Here is an 8,593-nt window from a genome sequence, read left to right on the forward strand (position 1 = left end):
AAACGTAAATACAAACTCTAAATAACTTTAATACGCTGGTCGAACCCAAGACCCCAAGACCCTAAAACGTAAATACAAACTCTAAATAACTTTAATAAGTATATTTATGTACTGTAATTTGATCATATTATACAACTTGTCTCCTAATATATCAACAGATGTAACATGTGAGTTATACTTAAGATGTTAACAGGCTATGTACTGTATATTGATTGTATTAGTCATACTATGTGTCCTGAGAAAACAGCATTTGTTATAAGTGAATTGTTCTTTAACAGGTTTTGACCGAATTATATGGTACGCGTCAACGTTGAGGGTTTATTTCTCCATTAACAAACTAATAACGCTCCTATGAGCGTTAACATACTGTATGTATGTTGTGTTGTCAAAGGAAGAGAAACAATTGAAACTGCAATTGTGTGTAAATGAGGCAGAAATATAGATCAGCAACCTAAGACTTGGTCATAATTTTCGTGAAGCCATATGGAAGTAGGGTCTACCATTAGACAATACTGTACACTATGATTCCAATATCTTCCCAGGCAGTATTATCTCCCTGTTTGGTAGCTGCCTACTACCTATAAAATTTTTAGTAATATTACTTTGATACAACATGGTAAATTAGACAAACAATGAAAATAAACAAACAAAAGTTATTTACCAAGACCTTCCCTCTGACAGAGGGTAAGAGATGGAGGGGAGATAAGAAGGCTATTTATAGCCCGTCTTTGTGTCAGAAGTGGCCAGTAATGCACTATAAATAAATCATTTAAAATTAAATTTTTACATAGAATATTCAGTACATGACTGCAATTATAAAATAGCCTCATGGCTAAGAAGTTAGGTAAGGTTATGTAGGTTTCTTTTATAAGGTTGTGAGGTCTTCCAACAATGCTTCTGCTGCTTCTTTTCCTTATCAACTAAGGACAGGTTTGTTTAGTGTTTTCTTTTGTATTTTACCCCATATTTTCCTTCTACTTCATAGCCCTGCCCACTTTAAACAAGTGATACTGTTGGTAATTTTATTGATTAAAATGCTCAAAAAATTTTAATTTCCAATTTTAACGCTATAGAAGAAAAGTGTCTTAGGATAGGCAAAATTATCATTTCAGTCATGTATAGAATCTTAGGAATCTAACTATTGGAATCAGTAGTTTAGACAATTATAAGTCACCTTTCTTCTCCAGCATTTCCAATGGAAATATATATTTTTCGAGTATTTTAACCAATAAACTTACCACAAATATTATTAATTTGTTCCAAGTGGGCAGGGCTTTGAAGTAGGGAACATTAAGTCAGGTTTTCAAAGGATTGTTTGGTGTTATTTTTTGTATTTTACTCCACATTTTCCCTCTACTTCAGAGCCCTGCACACTAGAAACAACTAATATTGTTGTTTATCTAATAGGTTAAAATACAAAAAAATATACATTTCTGACAAAAATATCATGGAAGAAGTGTTTTAAAATTGTCTAATCTATATAATAGGTATATTAAAAAAACTAAAAACTTGTGGGGCAATTAAAGGCAATCTTACCCAAAGCCCTGCCCACTTTAAACAAGTAATATTCTGGTAATTTTATCGATTAAAATACTTAAAAAATATAAATTTCCAACATAAAGTCTATAAAAGAAAAGTGTCTTAGAATTGTCTAACAACTGATACCAAAACTTAAAATCCTAAAATGCGCTGAATGACCGAAAGGATAATTTCACCGTACCCTTTTCTTAAATATTACTGGTAAAATTGCAGTGTTGGCCAATATGCCCGAGTAGTTTAGAAATTAGTTTATCATGTGTATTTTGGTGTGATTTAATCGAATTTGACCTTTATTTCCGGGGAAAAGTACCCGTTTTGGAGTCTTCACCACCACCCCCCCCCCCTCCCAAAAAAAAATAATATGGAAAAACTTTAAAATTCATTTCTAACATTATTATTATTTGCCCCCTGGTTGAAATGGGGTTAAAAAGGATATTTTTCATAAACCACCCATCACCTTTTTTTCACATGAAAAATATATTTTTTCACTAGTTTAGTTTTCTTGCTGTTTTAAATGATTCTGACTTTTATCTATGGGGCAAATAATTTTTTTTTGTTATTTCCACTCCCCTTTCACCCCAACAATGTAGGAGGCCTTGTTGGGAATGCAGGGTTTGGGGGGGGAGGGGGGGGGAGGGTGAAAGCGAGTGATTTTCACCAAAAATAAATGTCATGTACACTGTATTAGCCCCTTAGTTTTTATATAAATGTGGGGTAAAAAATCTTATATAACTCCATCACCCAAGGCAAATTTCCATGAGCAATGAGATGTTATGCAGTGATCATGTGATCCATTCATTGAACACGTGATCAGTCTAAGCTTTCTTCAGAGCTGCTCCTCCCTCAGTAGTTATTTAACTCTCACGGGAGAAGGATTTCGAACTAAGCTTCACAGATAAGCTCCATACCTTCCTCTCAGAGTCCCTACTCAAGATCACTCCGAGTCTCACATCAATCGGACGTATTTAGCAAAGCTATTTAAGATAGCCTCCATCCTCATTTAACACTCATAGCTACAGTGATTAAGTTATGATGATAATCCTTTTTGAAGGTGTACATAGAAACCTTTTAAAATAAATACAGAAAAAGAGCATATTCGATTTCGTTACTGAAGAACCAATAAACTTTGATCTATATTTTAGTTCATCTAGAACAGGGGTCACCAAACTTTTTTCACAGTGGGCCGGATAACTGAAAGAATGACGAGCGCGGGCCGCATAATCATTCTGTTCAATACTTGCAAGCCAGAACGAAAGCTCTGGTAACGTCAGAGCGTAGGCGGAGCTACCACGAGCCGGGGAAGGACTTGGGATCCGGCCCGCGGGCCGTAGTTTGGTGACCCCTGATCTAGAATATAAGGTAACATGCTTCACAAGTGATTGTTACAAGTGGTGACAACCCAGGAAGGTTGTTACATACATGAAAGCTTCACAAGTACAGTAGTTGCTATACAAAGTAACAGTCACCCAACAGATACACACTTGGTAAAGGTAGAGATATTATGTTCTTCCCTTTACTGTGTTATACAGTGACCCCTCGTTTAACGAACACCTCGGTTAACGTAATTTCGATTAACGAACTGCCTTCCATAAGGATCTTCAATTCGGTTAACGAAAAAAAATTCGGTTAACGAAGTTCTTACGAACCGACCTCAACATGTTTTCGCTTGCACTGACCGGGCAACCAGCTTTAGTATCAGTCCGCCAATACATTAATTGGTTCTAGGGCTTAAATTCCTTACTATTTTAGTAAATATCAAGAAGTTTATACTATTCAATAATTTTAAAAGTTTAATATTCAATTTTATAGTCATTTTAACAATTATTGAACATAATTGAAGGTAAAGTGACTAGTTTAATGCGTGGCATCCAGCCTCTTAACACAGCAAACAGGAGTTAGTCTCTCTCTGTTTTCACTGGAGGTAACATCTTGCTTGAGACTCTTCAACTAAACGCTTTTTTTGTGTGTTTCCAAGCCAATTATTGGTCATTTTGAAATATATTTTACATATTGACAATATATAATGCAGTGCAGTGTTGATTTAAAGAAAATAATCTTGAATTACACCAAGAGAGCTAAAATTTTATGGGTGAAATGGCGCCATGGGGTGACTTCTCTTCCACCCCAATGCCTTCTCTTCTTCCTTCTCCTCCACCCCCATTCTAAATCCCATCATCATCATCCAGGAGCCTTCTACTTACACACCTCAAAGTAAGTGAACTTTTCTACCATTTTTGTTGAATTTAGGAAATTTTCGGTGAGCTGGAACCAATTACCCAAAAACCCATTGAAACAATGGTTTCAGTTAACAAACTTTTCGATTAACGAACGACCTTCTGGAACGGATTGAGTTCGTTAACGGAGGGGTCACTGTACTGTTACTGTAAAAAGAAGTTACTAGTTACACCGGAGTTGAGTAACAGTTGGGATAATCTGTTCTCCTCTTACTCCTTATACAGTAAACCCCCGCTTTAAGCGGTTTCACTTTACGCGTTTCCACGTTTACGCGGTACCCTGCCGAAACCGGAATGCTCACTTTCCGCGGTGTGTGTACCCTTTTACGCGGAGAGCGGCGCAAGCAGGGTGCGCACAAGGTCGCCCAGTCATCAAAACATTACCGAGTTCTTCACCCGCCACCCACCACAGCCGGCCCAAGTCAGTGATAGTGATAATGATATTGAGGATATGGACTTATATGGACTTTGAGGGGTTTGACAAAGAGGCCCTGCAAGCCTCTGTGGTGGATAGTGATACAATTGATACAAGTGATACAGGTGAGGGCCAATAATCTGCCCTCTGCCTCGGAACCAACCCCCCATCCCCGTGTGCCCAGCCATCTTTTCTACTAATGTAAGTGTTAAAAAACCTAATATTATTGATATTTCTCTTAATTATTAATTGTGTGTGCATACCATCATAAAATTAAGAAGTTATTTTTACTACAACGTAGGTATTGTGTCTGAAAAAGTGGAGTTTGGGGGTCGGCCCAGTCTCTATTTCAATTAATCCAATATGTTATGTTGTTCACTTTACGCGTTTCTCACTTTACGCGGGCCGCCGTGGGTTCAATTGACCGCGTAAAGTGAGGGTTCATTGTATATTAAGAAATTAAACAGCTTCAGCAGAATCATCTAAAACACCAAGAAGCCTAGCAAAAAGATATATTTTTCACGGGAAAAAAAGGTTAAAACTAAACTAGGTCTACGTGCTAAACTAACCTTACTTGACCTAACCTAACAGGCCACGTCCAAACCTGACCTGACCTTATCTAACAGGTCGCATCGTTTATAATTTCCCTCCACCCACGCATCAAGACGTGCTAACACACAAACAAACAAATGAGACCGACGCTGCATGTCACCATAAGATCATATTAGGATTTAGAAAAATTTGTGATTATTACAACAACAAAATCGCAAATATCACATTTATTTTTGGAATGCCTTGCTAAATTCAAGGCTTATTTTTTGTTATCCACCCATCACCTTTTTTAAATAAAAAATAAATTTTTTCACCAGCTTTCTTGCTGTTTTAGATGATTCTGACATTTATCTTTGGTGCGAATCACTCTTCTTTTTTTTAGTTCGGTTATGTTACGTTGGTTCCTTTGGTATGAGAATAGGTTATTTTTGGTGTATTACTCAAATCTGACAATCATTTTTTGTGCAAATTAAAACAAAATTGCGGTAAAGGTGTAGATAACGGCTATCATCAGAAGGTGTTTGTTGATTTTCTTAATTTTGCTGTACTTATTGTTTTGATGATTTTAAGTATATTAAATAAAATATATATTTTTTATTATGATTTTAAGTTTTTAATTTTCATTTTTGTATTTACTCTATCCCACTTCACAATTCTCCTCCCAGCGCCATTTTTGTTGTTTACCTCGCTGAATCCCTCTTCAAGAGACGTTTCCTATAAACGATGGTGAACGCTTCCATGAATTCCTCCTCGCCATTGCTGATTTACATTAACCTCAATATTAAGGTAAGTTATTTAACACATAAATTAACACGATAATGCATAGAACCCAATACAACCTGACCTAACATACCCAACCTATGGGTATGTTAGGTCAGGTTCCATTAGGTTCTATACATTGTCGTTTCCATTTTTGTGTTTAATATCATGATATCAGTGTGTAGAAAAAATTTAAACCAATTCAGACAATTCCTTCTGGTGGTAGCCGTTATCTACACCTTTACATTTTTGGCAAAAAATTAACATTTTCATTTTACAGAAACTGCTAATTTGCAAAAAATGGAGGTCACATTTGAGCAAAACACCCCCAAAATAACCTATTCTCATACCATAGGAACCAACCAACCAACCTAGCCTAACAAAACGTAACTAAAAAAAAATATTATTTGTCCCAAAGATAAATGTCAGAATCATCTAAAACAGCAAGAAAACTAGCGAAAAAATTTATTTTTCATGTGAAAAAAGGTGATGGGTGGTTAACGAAAAATAACCAATTCAAGTATATTCGGTAAAGGTGTAGTTTAGGGCTAACACTAGAAGGAGTTTGTAGAAATCGCTGAAATTCTTTCTACACACTAATAGCATGCTAATAAACACAGAAATGTAAATGACAATGCATAGAACCTAATAGAACCTGACCTAACATACCCATAGATTGGGTATATTAGGTCAGTTTATATTAGGTTCTATGCATTACCTGTTCGTGTTAATTTATGTGTTAAACAACTTACCGCAATATTGAGGTTAATGTAAATCAGCAATGGTGAGGAGGAATTCGTGGAAGCGTTCACCATCGTTTATAGGAAACGTCTCTTGAAGAGGGATTCAGCGAGGTAAACAACAAAAATGGCACCGGGAGGAGAATTGTGAAGCGGGATAGAGTAAATAAAAAATAAACAAAAAAATGCTTAAAATTATGCTAGAAAGTAGTAGTTTCTTTTAATATACTTAAAATCATCAAAATAATAAGTACAGGTGTATGGCAAAAATACATAAAATCAACAAACTCCTTCTGGTGTTCGCCCTAAACTATACCATTACCGTATATTCTTTTGTTTCTTGAAGAGATCTATTAAGAGAAAAAAATCGTAAAAAAGTGATAGGTGGTTAACGAAAAATGACCGTTAGAAATACTCCAAATAAGGAGATTTAAAGGTTGGGATGTTTAAAACAATCGGCCGTGTATTGGTCGAAACTGCAATAATACAAACCTAACTTACTTTAAACTAACCAAACCTAACCTAACCCCCAAATCGTTACGGATACACCCCATTTCGTCACCATCCCGGTTTGTCACCAAAACCCCATTTTGTCACCAATATCAAGTCCGTTTCGTCACCACTAACAGTAGACGGCATTAGTGACAAATTATAAGTTATTATTGTACACAAATAGAAATTACACATGTATACAGACGACTCGAGAAGTATTGTGTTATTATTATACATGAATATTAATTATTTAATACGGAAAACGATTAAAACATTGGTAAATAAACAAAATACAAAACAAATCAAGGTGATTTGGCACCAGAGCATAAACCACCAAGCAGCAAAGAACAATCTCACTCTACCTTCTTCACAGAGAAGGCTCAATGGTTGATTTGCAATTACAATTAGTTGCTGAGCACAAGTTAAAATACTGCACAAGAAAAGCAAGTCGTGACAAACAAGTCCATCTCTGGAAGCTGTGGGGTGACTATGAAGGAAATAGTTTCACCACTTCTAATTTCCTAAAAAAAATTTCAAAAAAAATGTCAGTGTCTTCTTCTCTCAAGCTTACATGAGTATTAACAATGTTTTTATTTTTATTTATGTTTTTAATCTTTCACATATTGTTTAAGTGAGATGGTTGCAGGAGTATTAACAATGTTTAAATTTTATATTTTCGTGTTTAATAAGTTGTCTTCATGGTTATTTTCGTGTATATATTGATGGGAATGAATGCAGTGACGATACGGGTAAAGCAGTGGTGACGAAACGGGTTGGTGACGAAATGGGCAGACCCCATCAGTACAATACCTGAATTAGAAGTCGCAGGTCAAAGTTATTATTCTTTGCCCCCCTGGCTGAAGTGGGGTTAGAAATACTCCAAATAAGATCTAAAGGTTGAGGATGGTTAAAACAGTCGGCCGAGTATTGGCCGAAACTGCAATAATGACTTTATCCTCTTCTGATAATGTAAACAAAAAATACTGCACCAACAATTAAGAAATGGAAACTTGGAATGCACTTACATTTAATTTTATAATCAATCTTACATAGTACACAACTTTCTTAATGCGATGTCTCGTTCCAATCACCAGACTCGGCTGATCATCTGTGGTGTTATATTTTAATCCAGTTGATCTTGGTACATACGTCACACCTTCGCCATGTTCACTGTTTTCCTCCATCCAGTGTTACCAGATATTGACGACAATAAGCGCTAAACTTGCGATAAAATTATGCTAAAAATAGCAGAACCATGCAAGCGTTTTTGCAACATGGTTAGTATTGTACTTTTTTTACCGGCTACCTAGTTCATGTTACTTTTGGGGGGGGAAACAAAACAAACGTGCTACATTATGACTGACACCGTTTTGTTTTGTATTTCAAATACGTCATGAATATAAAAAGGGAATTCAACGGAAATTACACTTTGGTAGCGTGGCGTACTGTATGTGGCCAGTAGTCAATTCTCTTAGTATGGGCACACAAAAGTACGTACATGTAGGTATCTCACACTCAGGAATGAGGTAGGATAGAAACTCACAATGCGCTTTCTGTATCAGGGTTGCCAGATTGGCCTTTTCGATTTGGCCATATTCAAAATTTGGCCATTTTTTTTAAGTACGTACTAAACGCGTATTGAACGAGTTTACAACACGTAGACTGAACGGAGTGCCGGCCCGCCGGGCAGCCGGTGTCCGGCGGGCACTCAGAAAAACTCTTTGCAATAGAATTTACAATAATGATGGTACAGACAAAGGCATTGAAAAAATTGATTTTGGAGCCAAATTTCAGCAAGAGGTTAATAGTCATCTAAAGGAGTTCAAGGAGAGACAACAAGTTAAAGAAGAAGAAAACAAAGT

At 36.1% G+C, this 8,593-nt stretch overlaps 1 protein-coding gene across 4 annotated transcripts in view; it reads right to left on the minus strand.

Moving 5' to 3' along the window:
- The window catches only part of LOC121878529, a 49,358-nt gene extending 41,429 nt beyond the window's left edge, over window positions 1-7,929 (minus strand). For all 4 annotated transcript variants that reach the window (XM_042384985.1, XM_042385063.1, XM_042384925.1 and 1 more), the window contains exon 1: window positions 7,757-7,929. The gene's annotated coding sequence lies outside the window, so the exon portion shown is untranslated. The remainder of the gene's footprint in view (window positions 1-7,756) is intronic.
- Between the last annotated feature and the right edge of the window lie 664 nt (window positions 7,930-8,593).

The sequence above is a fragment of the Homarus americanus genome, unplaced genomic scaffold (genome assembly GCF_018991925.1).
Source record: "Homarus americanus isolate GMGI-L3 unplaced genomic scaffold, GMGI_Hamer_2.0 scaffold51859, whole genome shotgun sequence".
Taxonomy (NCBI): Eukaryota; Metazoa; Arthropoda; class Malacostraca; order Decapoda; family Nephropidae; genus Homarus; species Homarus americanus.